We start from the raw sequence: 23107 nt of genomic DNA on the forward strand, positions 1-23107 counted from the left end.
TCAAGATGGCAGGCTTTTTCTGTTCTCATTTTTCCTGGTGTTGTTAATTTATTAAGTCCGTGTTCTGACATAATATACCATGCCTGAAAGAAGTATCACAGCATCAAGATTCAATGATGTGCTTTGAATTTGTAATTTTTGCTATTTTAAATGATTCAGCGCCAGACTGTTTGATGAATGCAATGAATGACAAATAAGTGCCAAGAAAGAATAATATCTACCAGTTAAGGAGTAATCTACTATATTTGTTCTCCATCCCTCATTCTGACAGGAAGAACACTCTCCACAGACCACACACATTCATGTACTCTTGCAGGGATCAATAGGTAGAATTAGAATAGATCCCACTTACATAGGAATTAAATGTCCAGCAGTTCAGCTTTCTTGAGCATATATATGAAGTGTGCAGAAATGAGCTCCAATTCATGAGAGAAATAGGCATCACAAGGCTTATATACCATTTCATGGGCACATTATATACAGAGTAACTGGCAGACATTCTTCTATAATCTCAGAAATTTTGTATAAAATCGACTTTAATTTTCAAGTTTGGCTAGGCATTGTTTTTTTAAAAAATAGACAATTTGCAGCAATGAGCCAGAGTTAGGGTTGAATAAAATTCAAGGAGAAAGTGATGTCTCACAGAGTGACAAGTATGACAGATGGAGAAGTGTCAGTTAATTGTGAGAAAGGTCTATCAGTGAGATTGCCAGGAAACATCAAAAATCCAACTCAAACCAGATACAACAATTTATCAAATCATACAACTAAAAAGGCCAGTGGTAGGGCGGCCCTTGGCGTGGTTTGATTAGGGTGTTGGTACTATAATTGTCAGCTCTGCAACGCTGCATTTGGCTTCATCCGGAGTCTGTCTTTTCATAGTCCAGAGACATGGTACTAATGGTGTGCTTCTTATCATATTTGGTGCAGATTGAGATCTTGTTTCTGATTTTGCCTTATTTGAACTAATCAATTTCTTTGGTTAGGATAATGTCAAGCCTTGAAAATGTCATGCCCGAAGCAGTGACTATGGCAAAAGGAATGAAGTTACCTTGATGGGACATGCCCTAGAATTGAGAGAAAGGTCAATGTCATTCAAACCACATGGTTGCCTTACAAAAAAGATGTTAGAAAAATGTTAGGGAAAAAACCTTTGATTTCAACAATGAAAGAACAGCAAACAAGTATAAAAAGCAAGCCTAAAAAGTGGTGAAACATGGTGATTGGAGCTTTTTAGCCTAGAGAAAATTGATTTATTTCAATAGCTTCTTATTTAATACAACAATATATAATAATTCACACTTATAATAATGGCATGAGAGCAATAAAATGTGAAATTATAATATGTATTTCCTTTTAGGAGGTGGCATTTCCTCATGTCCTAGTGCTAAGAGTAAGTTTGATAAGACAGGAATGATTAACTGATTTTTTTTTCTTTTTCAACGACATGCTTGACCTCATATTATATGAAAGGGAAAACTGGAAGGGATAGAGGAAAAACTGACACAGTAGAAACTTCTGTAATGCTGACTTCTATGTTTGCGCTTAGCAAAGGCTATGAATTTGAGAGGCACATCTCAAAGCTGGGCAATCACTATATATATAATCTATAATAATGGTATGGTAAGAAAGGGTAGTGGTATGCACTGTATCAAGGTTTAATGCCTCTTTAAATGAACAGGAAAATGAGCTGAGGTTAATGTCTATGTGATCCCCCATCAGATCATATAGGCAGTGAGAGAACTCATTATGATTAAACTGGCAGTGGTAATGTGAGGCTGGATTCAGAGAGTTCAGCTGATGGAGAGAGTACCTATATGCTATCAGCATCTCTCTAGGGCTCCTGGCACAATTGCAGCCTCTTTGATCAGGGTGTTTAAAATAATTGTTTCTAAATGGACAAAGAAATTGGTATGAGATGAGTAGAAGACTAATGGTCTTTTCCAGATATTTCCAGTGAATAGAGGTTTGTTCTATACTCTCTGGGACACCGTGAAAAATTCTGAAACAAGGCTGTAACACATACTACCATCCCGGGGGGATCAGAACCTCTCTGAAGCCACATTAAGACATCCCGAAAATACATAATAAAGAAGTATATTTTTGTCAAGTTCAGAAACCATGAAAAATGTAACTATTTAAGTTACACAGAAAAAAATGGCCTTTGAACAATATAAGAAGACGCTTAACTTCACTCATAATAAGTGAAATATAAATGAAAACTATGATGAGATAACTATTTCTCATATAACTGGCAAAAATTCAAAACTTTGAAAACATACTCTACTGGTGAGGCTTTGAGGAATTGGGACTCTTATACTGCTAATAGAAATGCAAATTATTATAACATCTATGGAAAATAATTTGGTCACATTTACCAGAATTTTAAATGAGTTTATCTTGTGATGCCCAATCCCCCATCTCAGAATTTACCTTGAAGATGCTTTTCTGCAAATATGCAGGTGATGGTTAAGTTTGTCATTATTTTCCATAGCAATATATTTATAACAACCTACATATCCAACCATAGGAGGTTTTTTGAATAATCTATAATACATTCATACAATGGAGAGCTTTGCTGTAGAAAAATACTAAAAAGTCTGTATAAATTGATGTGGAGTTGTATTGACTTTTCAAATATATTGTTAACTTAAAATATCAAACTCCAAAAGAGTCTATGCTACCTTTTGCATGTGAAAAGTGAAATACTAATATTATTTATTTAGAAAAAATAAAACACAAGAAGAATAAAAAAGTATTGAAGCTGGTACCTATGGGGACTGAGTGGAATGAGGATAAAGGGACAGTAGTAAGATATCCTCTATTACATGGTTTTAAATAGTTTTGACCCTTAAACAATGTAAATATTTTATATATTTACAAATTAAAGAGAATAAAAAAGAACCCCCTAAAACTGAATTTAAACAAAAACAAATAAGCCTAACTTTGCCAAACTGATAATATAATGACCCAGCAAAAAGAATTAATTCAAGTAACTTTTTATCAACAGTATTTTTACTCATTATAATTAGTGGATTTATCACATAAGGACATATGAAATTACTAAGAACATTTACGCCTTCTTTTTTAGGCTGGGTTTTGGTAATGGATTTAATTGTGAATGGATAATTCATGGTAATGGTAATGGTAATTCATGATAATGGACGTTTAATTATGAAACAATATTGTGTATATTATGGAAGAACAAATAAGGATATATATTGATGTTCTTTGGAATTAGTTTTCTCCTTGGGTAAAGGAATATACAAATGAAATTGCCTGTGAAAGATATGACAGTGAGAGAGGTCAAGTATGGCAACTCCATCTTGCCTCTAGCCTCATAGGCCAGCTGTCCTTGCTCATTCCTGGAGACAGACTAAGCTAGCCATGGGAGGAATTTAGTTTACAGTTTAATTTTGAAGCAAGGATGATAACAGTCACTCCCTAAAACAAGAATCCTCTTTGTTCAGGGATCAAAACCACCTTTGTGAGACTAGTGAAGTCCATAAGATTAGGATTATAGAAGGAACTTGAATTCCGCTAAGATGTAGGCGTAGCTAAATGATAACCAGCCATTTTCTTCTGGCTTGCCTTTCTATAATCCGTTGCTGCTCAGGAATCATGTGGCCAGATGTCACAAGATTTGTGACTTTCCCAATTGCTCCTATAGACAACATTACTATTATAGAATGTAACATTGGCCTTTTGAGATGTTTTTCAGGCTTTTGCATTTTGGCAATTGACTGACTCAACCCATACTTGGGAATCATGGCTCAACCAGTCTGGTAACTCCCACCCTGAGGTGAATTTAGCACCTGAGGGCCATTTTTCACATTCTTATGATTTTGTTCCCAACCAATCACCAGCACCCCATTTCCCAGGCCTCTGGAAAATTATCTGTAGAAACCCTAGCCTCTGAGTCCTCAGGGAAACCAATTTGAGTAATAACTCCAGTCGTATTGCTTGACTAGCTCTGTATTACTTATAGAACTCTTTCTCTTCTGCAATACCATGGTCTCAGTAAATTTTTTTTTTCTGTGTAATGGGCAGAAAGAACTCATTAGATGATTACACATGTGGAGGCTCATCCAGGATCTGCCCTTGAAGGCACCTGCCTGTTGGGTGCTTGGGTAGTTCATCAGCCCCCAACCAGTACAACGGATCTGGAGGTTCTTTGTAGCAGTTGCTTGTTTCTCTTGAACTGAGGGCCATCCCAGGCACTGTCCATGCTGATGAGGTGCTTTCAGCCCATAGTGTTTGAGCCTAATCACAGTGGAGAAATTGTTCCTGGAAGGCATCTTTCAACTTAGTGTGGTGAGTAAGTATTCTAAGTGCAAACATCCTCTTCCTTCTCCTACCGATGGTTTGGCTTCTTTTGCAGATTCTGTTTGGCCCCTTTTGCAGGTTCTGGTTGGCCCCTTAGCTCTTTTGTGTGTTCTATTCACCTCTCCTAGATTACAGGAAGAGGCTTGGTTTGGGGAGATTTCTCCATGTCATCAAAAGCCACTATGCTCTTCTGGAAGCTGCAGAGTAAGAGAACCCAGAAACCTGACATGCCAGAAAAAGAGTAAGAATTTCTTACTAGCCAGGCTTCTAACTTTTCTCTCTCTGTACAAACTGGTTGAGCAAATGGTAAAAATCAGTGTTTGTGGTTGGGCGTGGTGGCTCACACTTGTAGTCCCAGCACTTTGGGAGGCTGAGGCAGGCAGATCATGAGGTCAGGAGTTCAAGACCAGCCTGACCAACACAGTGAGACCCCCATCTCTACCAAAAATACAAAAATTAGCTGGGCATGGTGGCGGGTGCCTGTAATTCCAGCTACTTGGGAGGCTGAGGCAGGCAGATCATGAGGTCAGGAGTTCAAGACCAGCCTGACCAACACAGTGAGACCCCCATCTCTACCAAAAATACAAAAATTAGCTGGGCGTGGTGGCGGGTGCCTGTAATTCCAGCTACTTGGGAGGCTGAGGCAGGAGAATTGCTTGAACCCAGGAGGTGGAGGTTGCAGTGAGCTGAGATCATGCCACTGCACTCTAGCCTGGGTGACATAGCTAGACTCCATCTCAAAAAAAAAATAAATGGTGTTTTCCTCCTCTGAAAGATTTTTATTAATGGGAAAAAAGAAATTTGTGACTAGTCAAAGATTGTAGCAAATCTGGTGTACATTTTGTACTTTGTACTGTAAATATTCATATTGTTTGACCCCTTTTTCCTCTTAGAAGTAACTTTTAGTCTTGCTGTCTTCCTTTGTTTTTGTCTTCCTGTGTTGTTCTGTTATGGAGAGGGGTACCATATGATAGAACACAGTCCTAGAACCCCTATAAGCCCCATGTTTGAGCCAGCCCTGCAGGCTATTATAAATGCTGCAGGTCCCTGAAACAAAAACCAGATAAAGTTTTCCACTTGTCTTGTCTAATGTTCTTGAGAATTTGACTTTGTGACCATGTAGGGCTACTGACATCTGTTTGTCCTGGCTAAAATCTGGTAATAAGCTATTTGAAAAAAAAATTAACTTCAAAAGTTCTGTAGTTAAAAGTAGACTTAGTTATGGCTGATATTTTGGTTATATGTGTGCATATATTATTTTAAAACCTCTGCTCTCCCTCCGTAAAAACTTCTTGGCCAACTGAATTCTGTTTGTTTAAATATTAACTTTGGTATGTAAAACTAGGTAAGAGATATACTTCTAAAAATGGCTAAATTGCAGTTGCTTACAGTGAGTGGTTATTATTCCAGGGCAATACTCCTTTATTTGTGCATTCAGACAAGGAAAACAGGTTTTTGGGTAAAGTATGGTAATGGTGGACTGGCTGGTTACAGAGTGGGCTGATTTACATTGGGTTGCCCAGCAACCTTGGGAAAATGTCCTTACAATGTATTACACTGTGGAAGCTTTGCATTAACTCACCTCATAGTGTTTTCCTTTTCTTGGAGACCTGGGACACACTGTAAAAATGAAATCTTTCATTTGGGGAAATCTTTTCTGCTTTCCAACTGTGCCTGCTTATTAGGCCCTAGAAACTACGTGCTTTATTGACCCTGTTCCTTAAAAGATTTCACACTAAAGCCAGTAACCCAATTTTGAAACTTCCATCTTTAAATAAATTTCCTGTGTAAGGCTATCTCCTTTTCCTGGCCATCTTAACTAAACTTTTGCTCACACCATTTTTCCTTGGTTTGAGAAAAATACTGATTCTTTATTTCATTTGACTTGAGTTTATCCTTTTAGAAATGGAAATTTGGAGCTGCCTCACTGACAATTGTTTAGGGCAGGAAACAGGTAATTAAGAGACTGATTGTCTAAAATGGAAAAGAGAAACTTTAAAAACTGGCACATAAAGAATCTCATAAATCAGTCCAGGCATGATGGCACATGCCTGTAATCCCAGCACTTTTGGAGGCCAAGGCCAGTGGATCACCTGAGGTCAGGAGTTTGAAACCACCTGACTGACATGGAGAAACCCTGTCTCTACTAAAAACACAAAATTAGCCGGGTGTGGTGGTGCATGCCTGTAATCCCAACTATTCAGGAGGCTGAGGCAGGAGAATTGTTTGAACCCAGGAGGTAGAGATTGTGGTGAGCTAACATGGTGCCATTGCACTCCAGCCTGGGCAACAAAAGCAAAACTCCATCTCAAAAAAAAAATCTCATAAATTTGTAAAATCTGTTTCTCTCTGTGTGTTTGTATGTTCATGTTTGCATGTGTCATGTGTATGTGATATTTTCACTACCAAACTATATAAAAGAGCTCTTATTAATTGGCTTAAAAACAAGCACTCAAATAAAATATTGTATCAGAAAAACAAAAACTTTAACTAAAATGCCTTTTAGTTCACTTTAGTAAGGAAATAAAGACAGTTTTAAAAATTATTAGTAAAATAAAATAAAAAAACATTTTCAGAATTTAGATACTTGGCCTGAATTGGGCAAGTTAGATATTGTCTTTGCTGGATGTCTCAAGGTCACAAACTGCTTTTATGATATTTTTTGATGATTGACTTGTCTGTTTTATAGCCATTAGATTCTAGGTAAGGCCTAGGGTCATGTGGAGTTAGCTGTGCCCCTTGGCTGTGCTGAGAAGAGTCAGACATTGTAGTTCTGTTCTTGTCCTGGGCTCTGCAATTTAATTCATAGTTAAAATTGCTTACTTACCAGGTTTTCACTAAAAGGAAAAGTTGCTAAGAGTTAGCATTGTAACATATGTAACTGAGACTACAAGAGAAACAGTTTACATGCAAGACATATAAGAAAAGTAGATTGCATTTGTGGTAAAAGATTATAAGAGCACATGGAAATATGGTTTTCATGAAAGGAAAAGCACTTTGTCTAGTTTAAAAGTTTTTAAAAATTGCCTTAATTAAAAAATAGGAAAAAACTAAAGGTTTAAGCAAATTTTAGAAGATCTGTGAAACATTTATCTTGTAAAGAAAGTTCTGTGTGAGAGAAACTGGCCAAAATTTGAAGGGGATTATTTTGTTTTTCTATAAGTTAAACATTAAGATAAAAAGCACATTGATGCAGGGCAAGTATCTGGGCCCATGTGTCAGAATAACAGGGTTTTCTTGGATCACTGATCTGGTTTTTAATAGAAAATTATAAAGGATTATAAAAGGTTTATGGAAATCTTACCTTATGGTCAAACTGATTAAAAGGATATATATTTGTTTATAAGATTTGATTAAAAATTGAGTTTACTGCTAGCAGTACACCAATGAAAAGGTAAATTGTGGTTTCCTTTTTGGAACAAGATTTTTGTGTAATATTTAGAGATAATAAAAGATTTTTGTTTGCCTTTGGAATAAACTGCAGAACAAAAGAGGGGAGAGAGAAGAGAAAGATTCAGTTGGCCTCATGCTGTCTTTATTGATTCTTGTTGTTTAGAAAGTTGAGTTTCTTCTCTATCAAAGAGTAAATGTTTTTGCCTTTTTAAAATCTGTGAAGTCACCACTTTAGCTGACTGAATAATCTGTAATCAAATTTTGTGATATCAAGTGTTTTAAACCTTTGGTATTTGATACACTTTCTGAAATCAGATTTGAAATTCATTCCTTTGACATCATTAACTTTTTTAGATATTAGGTCCCCTGAAGTCCAAAAGAGACATATTCGGTTTATTTAGCATGCTAAAATCATACAGGAAACATTGTCAAGTATGAAATGGAGTTCAGCTTTTTTTCTGTTGCAGTTGTATGTTATTGGTATGTGTTCCAGAATTGTGTGAGACTCCTATAATTTTGATAGGACTTAGTGTGTATCAATAATAATTATGATTATTATGTTCAATTGTTGTATGCCACAGAAAAAAACAAAATTTTCTTTTCAATTACATCTTTAGCTAGGGCTGTTCTGACACTTTTGTCATTCATATTATTGCTTTACTTTGACTCTTTTTCATAAGTTGGTTTTATTATCAGCTATAGTCCTCTGACATGTACTCTTGAATGCAGTTTTCTAGTAACTTTTGAGATTGTGCCATTGGAATAGGGAGAAAATCTCTAGCACTTTCATGGACAGCTTAGGTGTTCATGAATATCAAGCAGAACAAGAGTTAATTGCATGGACTGAATTAATAGAAGACTGATTTTTTTATGACTTTTGGCTTGAAACAGTGCTGATTCTTTTTGTTTTGTTTTTCAGGGTCAATAGAATTTCTTTTCTTCGAGTTATTTTTAGCTTTTTACAATTGAGTAGTGTACTTCTATGAGCAAAATGTGAATCATTTCTTTTTCTCTACTTGATTTCTCCAGAATTTGAGAACATTTTTGAGTATTCTTAATTTATGGCAATATAGTTATTTGTATAAGTTCAAAAAGAATCTGTTTTCTTTTATAACAGTACATAATTTTAGACACTGATTATTTTACCAAGGCTTTGACTCGAATGACATTTTTTCAGACTGCATTGAATAATTGAGGTTGACCTGTAGAGCTGATAAAAGCGCTTTGGAAAAACTAGTCTCATACTTTGTCTATGCAGTTCTTTTGTAGAGTTCCTGACCTGTGGTAAGTAAAGAATATCACTTTCTAATAGACCCAGGAATTAAAAAATTTTTTTTGGACCTTGAGACTGAGAGTCCACCCAATTTATACAGGCATCTGCAGGTACAGATAAATCCTTGGTTGGGCTCAAGATAATTTTGTAAAGTTTAATCTGAGATTCCTTATGAAAAAGTTCCAGCAAAGTCAATTTAGAAAAAAAGCCTGTATGGCAAATAATCATTTTTTCTTGCATTTTATGCAAATTATCAAGCCAAACATAAGGGACTAGAATTTATTTTGTAAATCAATTGGTCCTACTATGATTTCTCTTTGGTAAAATTGGAGAACTGGAGAGAGAAAAATTGTTTCAGAAAAAAAAAAAACCCTGTAGTACACCTATTATTAGAGTTTAGCCTTGTCCATTATTTTTGAATATCTACTGATGACCCCCATATCTGGTTAGTTCTTGGGTTCATTCATCTGGATCCCTCAAGACTTCATGTAAGTTCTGCAGACATTCCTAAAGCTCGGACTTTCACTCCTTATGTTAGGGTTCAGTGTTTATTCACTTAAGTGCTGTACTAAAGCTGTGAATAAGAGTACTAATGTTTTTGTTATGCAGACCATGAGACACCAACCGGACACCCATGAATACATGCAGACAACTGCAAAACAGTTTCATTCCTCTTACCCTGGGGGACAACTCCTACTCCAACTATGCCCCATCTCCATAGCTCACAGTTAAGGACTGATGTGTGCTGACACCCAAGTGGGGCACTGAAACCACCTTTGCAAAGATTATAAGAGTAAGTTAAGTCTAGCATGGCTTATTCCATCTTGGAGAAATCAAGTAGGGAGAAAAAAGTTTGATCAAAATTTTGCACACAGGAGTGTAATTCACTCAATTGTAAAATGTTATATAACTCAAAGAATTTTTTTTTGACACTGAAAAACACAACAAAAAGAATCAGCATTGTTTCAAGCAAAAGGTCATAAAAATTATTAATACATATTTCCAACTAAAGCTCTCTGTTAAATGTTCAATGAACAACCTTATTATATCTTAAGCAATTCTTGGACATGATCAAGGGCATTGGATAATGATCAAATTGATTTTCAAGTTGTTAACCAGTTAGTCTTTGGCATTTTAGAGTCCTATCCTTTCCTCAGGGTCCTGCAGGTTCATGCTCCTTTTAATTATTTTCCATATTAGTCTTTTCTTTGTTTTTTCTTCCCCTTTCTGACTACTTATTCTCTAAAAATGTAAGAACAATTTTATCCTCATGAAATTACAATTATTTTATTTATTTATCTTTTCCTAAGATATTTCAAAAGCGGCCTTGTGTTTTTCACTTTATAGCCTTTGGGGAAAAGTTTGGAAGAATGATCTCCGTTGCTGCTAGAGTTCATTGACAGATGTGAGCCTAAGTGACTGTTAAAGATACTATCCCACTAATTAACACATATCTCAAATCAGGATGTGCATCTTTCTATTCTCCTTCCTCAGGATAAATCCCTACTAATCTCTGAGAGTTTGTGCTTATCCTTTTTCTTCTTCATTAGAAAAAAAAAGGTAGTTTCTTGTTCTGATGGTGGGAGTGAGGATTGGTGGCAAATAGGCATAAGTAAGCTCTTTGGAGTTATGGAAATATTGTAACACTAGATTGTAGTGATTGTTACACAACTGTGCATTTACTAAAATCATTTGAATGTACACATGGAGTTGGAAATTATGTAGCATGAAAATTATACCTCAATAAGTATGTCAAAAAATTAAATCCCAGTAATTTGGGAGTCATCAGAACCTACATTGAAAAAGTTAGTTATTCTTTGTGTCTACTAATTAGGATTCCTAGCTGTCTGCTCAAATATTTTAGAATCTTCAAGATGGGAATGTAGCTTTGCTCTCCATAGTGTCCTTATGGAATGGACACACTCAGTGTAAACCAAGCAGGACTGGATTAAGGCTTTGGAAGTCCATGAACTGCTGAAAAACTATGGTGCTGTACTATATCTAATAAAAAAATTCTAAACTTTAAAGTAAATCTAAAGTTATCCTATACACAATAAATTTGATGTTTTTAAACTATGGAATATTAACTTTTTTCATTTGTGGTATATCTGATTTGTTGGTGTCCTTAGCACATGCTTGATGTGCCCATTGGATTATCCAGTACTTCTTTCAAGTACTTCTGAGTAGCGTTGATTTCCAGCTTGTTTGTCAGCCAACCAAATATTGTAGCAGTTTTCAGGAAGAAGATGTCATAAGCTCAATTTGCTAACATTTCATTTAGGAATTTTCTTTCAATGTTTAGATTGTCAAGGGCTTATAAATATCCTTTTTGTGCTCACTTTGGCAGCACCTCTACTAAATATCCTTTTCATCCTTGTCTGCCTTTAGGATCAGGCTTACAAAAGCCTCAATACATAAGTTGGAAAATGTTCACCGTATTTCAGTTGTCAGCTGTTTGTCTGTAATATCTGATCCTGATGTATTCTGTGAGGGGAGATGTTTAACTATAGATTCAATTCTTTGAATGTGTTCAATATACTCAGGATATTTTTAGAGTTATTTTAGGTCAATTTTCCCAGGAATCTATCTATTTTGTCTACATTTTAAGATATATCAGCACAAAGTCAATTGTCATATTGCCTTATCTTTAACATAGTTGGTAATTATAGCTATATACCTCATTTTTTGCACCTCTTAATATTGTTTCTTTGGACATTCTCTATTTTTCCTTTAAAAATGCCAGAAATTTTATTAAAAAGTAGAAGGACCAACTTGGCTTTTATTGTGTCTCCCTTTCTTTATATTTGTTTTTGTGGTCTTTGATTTTTTACTTATTAGTTTCTCCTTCCTTCTACTATCTTTGGATTTCTCTTATGTTATTTATCTAATTTAAACAATTTTGTTACTTATATTATTAACTTTTCTAATAAAAACATTCATTTGATACTGTTTTAAGTTTATGCCCCAAACTTTGGTGTGGATATAGGCATTGCTGCTTCTTTCTGAATATTTAAAATTTTCCTATATGATTTGTTCTTTGAGTTGTTAGGAGGCTGATTTTTAAAACCCACACTTGTGTTTGTACTTTCTTTTAAGTTTATAATTGGGTTATTGGTTATTTAACCTAACTACACCTTGGGTAAGTGCTATAGAGCGCATGTTTTTTTCTATGAAGTAGATTGACTGTGCGCTAGTTACCAACTTGTCTGAATCCAGTGAGACTAAACACCCAGACATATCACTTACATGGAATAAGTTGATTACTTACAGAAAGGCAGCAAGGGACAGCAGAAGCCCAGGATTCAGAGTAAGCCAGTTTCTCAGGGGTCAAGAAGGCTTGCACAGGGCAGGTAGAGTCTTTTCTGCACATGGTTCATTTGCACTGCAGTTGAGCAACCCTGGCTGTTCTGCCCAGCTCCCCTTCATTTCAAGATATTGTTTTCCCAGTGTATTCTACAGTTATTTTTGATAACTATAAACAAGACAGAGGGGAGAACTGGGTCAGTGCAATGCCCCCTGAAGATCTGTCTTTCCAATGGAACGGCATTAGGAAGTGGAACATTTGGGTGGTAATGAGGTTATGAGGGTGCAGACCTCACGAATAGGATTAGTGTGATTATAATCAACCTTCCCCGATTTTGGCATGTGAGAACACAGCAAAAAGATGGCAGTCTATACACCAGGAAGTGAGCCTTCACCAGACACTGAATCTGCTAGTGCCTTCATCTTGAATTTCCCAGGCTCCAAAACTATGAGAAATACGTTTCTGTACTTTATAAGCCATGCAATCTTTGGTATTCTCTTATAGCAGTCTGAATTAACTAGGAAAGGAATAGAACATAGTTTATCTGATACAGATTTTTTGAAGTTGGTTTAGACTTGCTTTATGGTATAGTAAATGTTTTTATGTTTATGATATAATAAATGTTTCTATGATCATGTTTTACAAATATCACACATGTATTTGAAGAGAAAATGTATTTTCTAATTATTGGATGAATTGTTCTATATATTCTATATATATTCACTTATATCAAGCTTTTAAATTGTGTAGTTTAAAATTGTCTTCATAAAGTTACTGCCTAATTGACTTATAAAATTTGAGATTCATTTAAACATTTTTCACGATAATGGTAGGTTTGTTCATTTTTACCCATAAAGCTAAATATTTGTATGTTTCTATATTTGAGTCCTCTTAATTAGATGCATACAAGTTTAACATGTATAAGTTTTTGATAAGTTGAATTCTTTATCATCACGTAATGGTCTTTATATTTTTTGCCTTAAATTTCTTTTGTTTCAAAAGTAATATAACTACCACAGCAATATTTTGTTAGTATTTATCTAGTATACCTTTTTCTATTATTTTTGCTTTCCAACATTTCATTTTTATTTTCTTATGTTTTGATGAGTTTCTTTTCTCTCTCTCTCTCGACACCTCCCTTGCACCCCATTCTGAAAATCTTTGTTTTCTACCTTCTGTGTTACAAGTTTAGATCATTAATACTGAATGTGATTTCTGTCATTTTGGTGCTTCCTAAACTACTTTAATTTGCAATTTCTATGTATTTCATTTCATTTCTATTTGTTTCATTTTATCTGTGCTTTTTTATTTTTTCTTTTCATATTAATGACTAAATGTTTGTAATCCATTGATTTAGTCATTTTGTTTGTTTTCTTGATTTTTTTTCAATTTACTAAGTTGGTTGTATTCTTTTAGTGACTGCTCTTGAAATTTAATCATATATACTTTGAAAGTTCTACAGTTAATCAATATTTAAATCCCCTCTCAAGAATAATGCATGATTTTAGACCTGTAATTGTTATCATTTCCTCTCTTCACCAGACAGTTATTTTATAGTACTTTGTTTCTGTCATTTTTTAAGTGAACAAATTAAGGACTAATATTACTTTCCAAGATAAGTTTGTTTAGATTTATCCCATGTCTACTAATTTCTTTGCTTACCAATACGTCCTGCATTGCACACTTTACTTTAGAGGTCATCTTTCTTCTAAGGTTCCTATAGTAAAAATCTGTGGGTGGCAAACTCATTCAGTCATGATTTTTGTTGTTTTGTTCTCTGGTTTTAATCTGAAAGTGACTACTTCATCCCCATTCTTGAAAATAATTTTACTAGATATAAATTTCTAAATAGTTTTATCTTGTTACTTTTATTATATTATTGTGCTATTTTCTAACTGTTATCATTGCTGTTGAACAGTGGCTGTTCTTTCAATAATTTGTGTTTTGAGCTACTTTTAAGAATATATTCTTCATTTAATGTTTTCAAGTTCTATTTCAAAGTATTTAACTATGATTTTTTTCTTATTTATTCTTCTCAGTATTATAGCATTGTTTTTAGTTGTGGATTCCAGTCTTTTTGTTAACTCTAGACAATTGTCAGCCTATGTCTATTTAAACATGGCCTAAACTTTATTCTCTCTTTTAGGACTCTCATTAGGCATATTTTATACTTTTTTCTATTCTCAACATTTGTTAAGTTCTCATATTTGTCATCCTCTTGTCTCTCTCTGTAAAATGGGTAGATCTTTCCTCTAGTTCACTGTTACTTTACATATGTCCATTCTTCTCTACATACTGAGTTTTAATTTCAAATAAATTTTTCATGTCTAAAACGTTAGGATTTTATAATTAGTATATGCCTGGTCTCTTAATTTTATTAAATATGTTATAAATACTTTGGCATAGATAGACTATCTCTGATTATTTCAGTGTCTGAGTCCCTTAGGGGTCTGAATATGGTTTTTGTGTGTGTTGTTTTTGTCAACACTTTTTTTTGTTGTTGTTGCGGTTACCTGTTTACTTGTGAATTCAAAAATGTTTGCTGGTGGGTTCACATTTGGCTGGGTTTAAACTGTGGAAATTCTTGAGTGTATAGACTGAGGGAGCAGTCCTTCATGGAGGATTTGCATTTGCTTTTGCTGGGAGCCAGGAGATGTGACAGACTTGTTACTACTGTAGTCCTATCAGTGCTCTTAGCTCACCTCTCAATTCTCAGTTTTCCTCCTCTAATTGTGTCTGGTTCAAGGTCTAAGGTTATTTTTTTCTCTCTTCTTAAAAATACTTCATTATTTTAGATCAGTTTTAGGTTCACAGCAAAATTAAGAGGAAGGTAGAGAGATTTCTCATATATCCCTGGCCCCACACATGCCTAGCCTTCCCCAGGATCAACATCCCCAACCAGGGTGACAAATTTTTTAAAATTGATGAGCCTACATTGGCATGGTCTTCACCCCAAGTTCAAAGTTTACATTAGGGTTCACTTTTGGTGTTATAAATTCCGTGAATTAAAAAAATGTATAGTAACATATGTCCATCATTATAGTATCATACAGAATATCTTCATTGCCCTAAAAATTCTTCTTTGCTCCTTCTGTTCATCTCTCCTCAAACCCTGGCAATCACTGATGCTTTTCCTGTCCCATAGCTTTGTCTTTTCTAGAATGTCGTACAGCTAGAATCTTACAGTATGTAGCCTTTTCAGATTTTCTGTCACTTAGTAATGTTCGTTTAGAGTTTCTCCATGTCTTTTTATAACTTGATCATTTATTTCCTCTCAGTGCCAAATGATATTCCATTTTCTGATATACCACAGTTTAACTATCCATTTATCTACTGAAGGACATGTTGGTTGCTTCCAAGCTTTGGTGAGTGTGAATAAAGCTGCTATAAATATCCATGTGAAGGTTTTTGTGTACTCATACGCTTATTTTTATTTTTTGTTTGTTTATAATTGACACATAATTATTATATATTTTTATGTGGTACAGTGTGATGTTTCAATATGTGTTGTACATTATATTATGATCAAATCAAGCTAGTTAGTGTATTAATCATCTTGAACCTATATCATGTCTTTGTGATTATAACTTTTAATATCCTGTTCTCCAACTATCTTGAAATGCATTGATATTAGCTGTAATCAACCCATTATGTAATAGAACACAGGAATGTGTATTCTGCAGCTGTTGTATGGAATGTTCTGTAAAAGTCTGTTAGGTCCATTTGGTCTATGGTGCAGTTTAAGTCTGATGTTTCTTTGTCAGTTTTCTGTTTGGATGATCTGTTCATTGATGAAAGTGGTCTAAAAATATGTTTAGTTCTACAAGAAAACCTTGTATTTTGATACTCAATATTGATATCAATATTTTCTTCTTGGAAATCTTGGTTTTGAGTTAGCTTTTCTGATCCAATCTGAGTTCACAATTTTTAGTCACTCTTTTTTAGCTTTTTTTTTTTTTTTTTGGCACTAGCTATTTCTCTTTCTAGTAGGTGAAAAATGATTTAAGTATGCATTTTACTCAGGAGTTAGGCCTTTCAGAGTGTCTACTTTGCTATCATGTTATAAGAAGCCGTGATGCTACATTTTAAAAATGAAAATCACTCTAAGATTTAGATTCTGGGTGTGTGTGTGTGTATATATTTTTCACACACATATGTATATACACACTTATGTATATACACACACATATATAGGTGTGCATATATATATTTCTTAAGAGTTAAAAATGTATATGGTATATGTATGTGTGTTTATATATCTATAAAATATATGTAAATATGTATATTTCTTAAAAGTTACAAAATCTAACCAAATTAATTATGCAAGGAAGGGTAAATCAGCTTTAGGATGCAGAATGACATATACCTAACATTATGTATCCCATGAGTGTTCCCTATATGTTTATGATATAATGAGTGCTACTTGCACATAATCTAATTAATAACAGCCCATACTCCCCTTTTGATGTCTAGGTTTTTTGTATACCTATAAACTCTCTTCAATTGCATGTAATTAACACAATATTTTTCTTTTGAATGTTTGAATGTTTACATTTCATTTCCATGTGGCTTTATTAAAATGCAAATATTCTTTGTGGCTTGATCAGGGAGGCTGTATTGTATAATTTGTTACTCTAATGAGCATGATAGAATAAACAACTATTTCTAATAAAGGATGGCCAAACTCAGAATCCTGGACATTTTCTATTGAATAATTTCTAGTGTATGGCACTTCCTGAAAAGATAACGAAAAGCTAAATTTTTTTTTCCAGAAGTCAATAACATGATTGAACATACTGTTTGGAGTTCTACTTTGTGTTTTTTAGGAAGTTGAAGTATTTCCAAGGACATTGTTCCTATAATGCATAAAATGAACTCTTGTTTTTGGATAAATTACCAGGAGATTGATAAAGATATGAATATATTACTTAACTCTATGCTATTAATTTATTTGTTGTCATGAGCACTTATTATCCTAGGAAAATAAAGGTAAGACTTAAGGAAATTTGAAAATTGGATGATACGTTCAATTTCTTTTAAACTGGGCTACTTATGCCTAACCCACCTTAACCACCCTGAATACCATGAAGTCTGGAATTCAGGTAACCCAACCATATTGTGGTTGCATTAGAAATCCTGAGGACAAGTCATGTATCCATCACCAAAAATGGAGTTCTTTGGAACTATAGTGGTAGAGTGGCAGCAACTACAGAAGTAATAGATGATCACCTTGGGGAAATACCAACACCGGAAAAGCTAGGAAGGTTGAGATAAACTTTGCTCTCTTGTGGTGCTGTTCTCATCACTTCAGTAGCCTCTTGTCACATTTCAAATAAAATTTTAATATACAAAATATTCTGTTGCTATGAGTTTTATCATTCAGTGTTTGGATCTCTATGTCTTTCAGAACATCGGTAAAGAAGAAAATGAACTATGATCACAAAAAAGAAAAGTGCACTGTTACTAATACATATTATTGTTTTAATCCTGTATTGGGCATTACGGAAATGACTGGCAACTAGGAACATCTTGGAGCCTAAATGGGTCAAACTTGTGAAATATGATGATTACTTTTGACTCCTTACTAGAATCATCAGAACACTTTAATGAGTTTTAGTGTAAAATAGAGTTTAAATGAATATACCATGTGGTTATGGTTATTGTTTTCCCAACAGAAGTACATATGGAGTAGCCACTGGGAATTTTCTTTGTATTTAACTAAACACTTTATATTTAAGGGTCTTGCAATGGGTTAATCAATTTATTTTTATATTAACTCAACATAATGCTCTTAGTATTGTAGCAATGTGTAAACAAAAATATGGCGTTTTCTGAACAGGGTTTGTCTTAAATAAAAATGAAGATAACAAATACAGAGTCAGGAATTAGTTTCCAGAGGTTGCTGTCTGAATACTTAGTTGCTGAAGTCTAAAGTGGCACTGAGATCTCAGAGAGGATGTTATTTTGAAGCTAGTTTCTTAATAGACAAGGTGGACTGGAACAGAGGCTCTCACTTGTTTATCCACTGGGACACTGTTGACTGATTGCGTTCACAAGAATGCAGAGCTGGACTGAGTAATGTGAGCACCTGCAGAAGACCAATGATTGGTGATGCTTCAAAAGAATATTCTTAAATCTGTGTTCAGCATTGATTTAGAGGAAAGACTGTGATATGTGGGGAAATCATAGGAAAAAAGGACTTTTGGTGACATGGCCTCAGCTCATCTACTCATTTAACAAGAACTCTGCTATTAACCACATCTACTCTCCTTAGAAAAGAGCTAATGATCTTCCCTTGCTATTTCATCACATTGTTTACTGGTCTCACCTTTCTCCCTCAGTGACTATCAAAATATTTCTTATAATCACATGTTTGGGCATACAACATTTTCTCTATCCATAATCCTTGCAGTGGGGTTTTGAAACCACTGTAATATTAGTGGATTATAATGTTACTTCGAGATCCCTTGGAGATGTCAGGTTGGTATGGTGTTCAGTCAGTACCCACATCCAGGTCAAATTTTCATATGCCTATGTGTTTGATTGTTGTCAACTCAGCATCCTCACTGCTCCCTAGTCTAAGATCTTCTAAGTCAGAATTCCTCTCCCTGTATTGTTCTCAGTTAAATTCTGTACATGAGAGGCTCCTAGAAGATAGCAAAAGAGAGGAACCATTATTTTCTTGTTTATTTGTTCTTCAACTTTTATTTTAAGTTCTGAGGTACATGTGCAGGATGTGCAGATTTGTTACATAGGTAAGCATGTGCCATGGTGGTTTGCTGCTCAGATCAAACCATCATTTAGGTGTTAAGTCCAGTGTCCATTAGCAATTCTTCCCGATTAGCAGCTCTTCCTCCGCCTGTCCTCCTGACAGGCCCCAGTGTGTATTGTTCCCCCGGACATGTTCATGTGTTCTTATCATTCAGTTCCCACTTATAAGTGAGAATGTGCAGTGATTGGTTTTCTGTTACTGTGTTAGTTTGCTGAGGATAATGTCTTCCAGCTCCTTCCATATCCCTGCAAAGGACATGATCTAGGAAACACTATTTTCAAGAGGATGGGGTAGGTAGCAGTGTGGTTCGGCTAATTTTTCTGGACTAACTTCATTTTGACTTAAATGTAGTTGAAAACAAGTACCCAAAGCCCAGCTGGCATGAGAAAAGGCTCATGATATTGGCTACACGGCTTTTAATTCTAAAAGCCTGTAAAGCGAAACTGTCATGTAAGGGAAAACACAAGCTAGGAATAAAGCAAAGTGATAAAACAGTATAAAGATCTACATAACAGAATATTAAAATTGGGAGAGACATACACTTTGATGATCTTTTTCTTTTCCTCATCTGTAAAATTAAATTTGGGACTTGGTAATACTGACAATGACCTCAAGTGAGCCTACGCTGGTCATTAACTATGGATATTTCACAACAGAGATTTGGTATATTAAGGCAAATTGAAATTATACTAATCAGTTAACTGTGTTATACATCACCTCTCTACAAAGTGTTAAAATGCAATGGGAATGTATAAATTTAAAGAAAATCTATTTACTGAAGAGTAGGTTTTAATTAAAATAAAGAAAACAAATATGAATAGTCATGACCTGTGATTTCTAGATTTTGTTTGCTTTGGGGTTTTTGTAGCTTCCAGAAGGAAAATCTAGCCAATCTCCTTCTTTTTGTACTAGTATAAGAACACTTTCCATCAATTTATCTTTGCTAAAATCCTTTTAGAAATATAAGACCAATGTCGGTTTGTGAGGCTCTGTTCACTTGAGGGCCTGCCTAACCATCCATCAGCGTCTGACTAACAGAACAAAGTCTTCTCAAGATTAATGGAAATTCCCTCCTTCCTAAACTTTACTAACAGTTTTTTTTTTTTTTTTTTTTTAAGAGAATGTTGGTTTCAGTGAAATCTCTAGGCATGCCAAATCTAGAACTGTGTGTATCTTTGGGGAATCATATATCTGAAAAATCTGCATAAATTTTTAAGGATAAACAGAAGATAATTTTTTCTCCAAAAACTCAGTTTGCCTGCTTGTGAAATTATGCTTGTGCAACAGGTTGAAATTGACTCCTGTCACCTTAGAATGCATTCAGTACTATACTCTGGTTGACACAGTTCCTCCCCGTCACATCCTGTAATTTTGGAGAAAAGACTCAAAGTAGTCTGATGTCACAAAGAAGAAGAAAATTGTTTATTGCCTAAGTTCGTATTTTTCAGATGATTCTTTTGATTTCATTTATTGATAGTCAGGTGCATCATCCATTCAGTTTTCCAGGTTCTCTTGAAGAGTTCCTTTGAAGAGCTATGGTCAGACAGCAAATTGAGGGGGGTGATAGAAGATCTTTATTTGAATTGTTTTGAAATCAGTTACAATCGCTACTTCCATCCACAATTTCTATATCCAGAAAGAAAAGTCCATCTTGCTGCATTTCATTCATTAAGAATTCAGAGACTTAGAAGAAAGATTGATTTTAACAATTGCATTCCCTCACTTAGCTTATACTTGACTGTTGACACCAGAATATGCTCTCTAGTCAATAATCTCAAGTTCTCCCTCTGTCTGCTGAAACCAAGTGGTACCATAGCCCCCAACCTCTAAGCTTTCTCCTGCTTTATGCATTATTATATCTTTTAATTCTGTTCTTTCCTTATTTGTCTTTAGTTACCTGTGTCCCTGATATTATGTCCTATAAGACCTGGAACATATGCAGGGACAGCTCATTACTAGACATTCATCATCAAAAATTCTTACTAAAAACTGTTGTGAACACAACAGAAATGTTCTTATTGCTTGTCTTCCATTCCAACTACTGTCAATTCTTGAGTGTGCTTTTAGAAGCTTAGTTTTTCTTTGACACTCCTCTCTCCTCATTTCTTCTTTTTCCTCTGCCGTCTCTGTAGGGTCTATGCTTTATCAATACTTTTTGGTATCCACATGATCTGAGTGTGGAAAATAACCCTTCCTATTTATATTTTAGGATGTCCCTGGTGGCATCCTGTAGAATTCTATATAGGAATACATTATGTCCTTTAGATTCCTCAAAGTGGGAAGTTACACATTTGGCAGATATTTAAAACTAGATTATTCTGTTCTGGGCTGATTTTTTTGAGACTTCCAGAGATTATTATTCTTGTTTTCATTTCTGGGGATCTTTCAAATGTATTTCCCTTGATGTGGATAAATGTATCACTTCTGTCTGATGATTTGTTATTTGTCCTTCGAAACCAAGACATTCCTTTGGCTGAGGACTCCACTCCTCTCCAGGCATGCTTCTTGGATAGAATTTAAGTCAACCTTTCTCCAGTACTCTCTTGACTATACCCTGAAAATTCTGGGAATAAACATTGTCTCCAAATTTGTAACTTGTTTTTCTCTTCTAGCAGAGTAGCTAGGCAGCTGTTACCACTCTCCCTTTAGGCTTCCCAGCATGTGATCAGTCTGCTGTGTCTTCCAAGTTCTATAGAAAACAGATAAAGCTCTCCAAGGCATCCCATTGAAGCCTCCTTCCCTGGTTTTGGAAAGAACTTAAATCCCTCTTAGCCTCCTTCCTTGGCATGTGGGTAGAGAACTCAGAGAACCTTGACCGCTCTCTCCAAGAATTCTTTTTTAAGTCCATCTCCTCTTGCCTCTCAAGCCTCTTTAATGGATGGATATAAATTTTCTGTTGAGGGTTTAAAAACTACCATGTTATTGCTTCTTTTGCTTGCAAGTCTTGATTTTAGAATGTGGTAGTAGTTGACATTGGTGATCTTATTAATATTTCAGTTAAAACTGATTCTAAACTAAGTCCATCCTGTAGGACCTAAAAAAATAAAACATGAGCTATTTAGACAAGGACACACTATAGTTGGTCCTCTTTTTTTTTTTTTTTACATTTACAGAATTTATTTATTTATTTATTTATTTATTTATTTATTTTTAATTTATTTATTATTATTATACTTTAAGTTGTAGGGTACATGTGCATAACGTGCAGGTTTGTTACATATGTATACTTGTGCCATGTTGGTGTGCAAATCTAGTTGAAAATTTTAATCTATTTCTTCATGATAGGAATTGGAAACAAATGTATGTATTTATTTTTTATTATTTTTACTATTTATATTTATATTTTATAGCTTTATTTTATTATTTTAATTTTTTTCTTGTATAGCAATGCCTGAAAGTATTGTAAGCTACAACCAATCTCATTTAATCTTTTTTTTTTTCCTTTTTTAAGAAAGCCCTAAATAAAGTGTCTGGATTGGATTAAAATAAAGTCACTAGAATATAAGCTTCTCAAAAGCAGGAATTGGACTGGACATCTCTTGTGTCCCACTTCCTGTCTTTTTGGCCATTGTTTTCACCCCTGTCATTGTTATGGTATAGTTTTACGCAAGTATAATCTGATAGCACTTTGTGTTACCTCTACCACAAATTTCTTGCTTTTGGCATCTTACTCTGTCACTTCTGAGATGCCTATAAGGTCATGCTCAGCCTTTCTGCTACATGCAGAGGAGAGCCTTTCTGATACATAGAGCTAATGTTCTATGGTATAACCCTTTGCCATTAAGAATAAAAATTTCTCTTTTTTGTTTCGGGTGGACAATACTAACTTTTGTGTACATGGCTTCTCAGAAGATCTCCAATGGAATTGTGCTCTAGTTGTCTACTGAGCTGTAATCAGTCAGCTCAGTGATGCAACCTGAAGTTAACTTTCCCTCCTTCCCTGTCTTACCCTTCTAGTATTCTACTCCAGTTACTTTTGTTCACTTCTCAAAATTAAAATTCATGAATCTAAACTGTTTTCTCAGGTTCCTTTTAGGGG

The sequence above is a fragment of the Macaca fascicularis genome, chromosome 7 (genome assembly GCF_037993035.2).
Source record: "Macaca fascicularis isolate 582-1 chromosome 7, T2T-MFA8v1.1".
Lineage (NCBI taxonomy): Eukaryota > Metazoa > Chordata > Mammalia > Primates > Cercopithecidae > Macaca > Macaca fascicularis.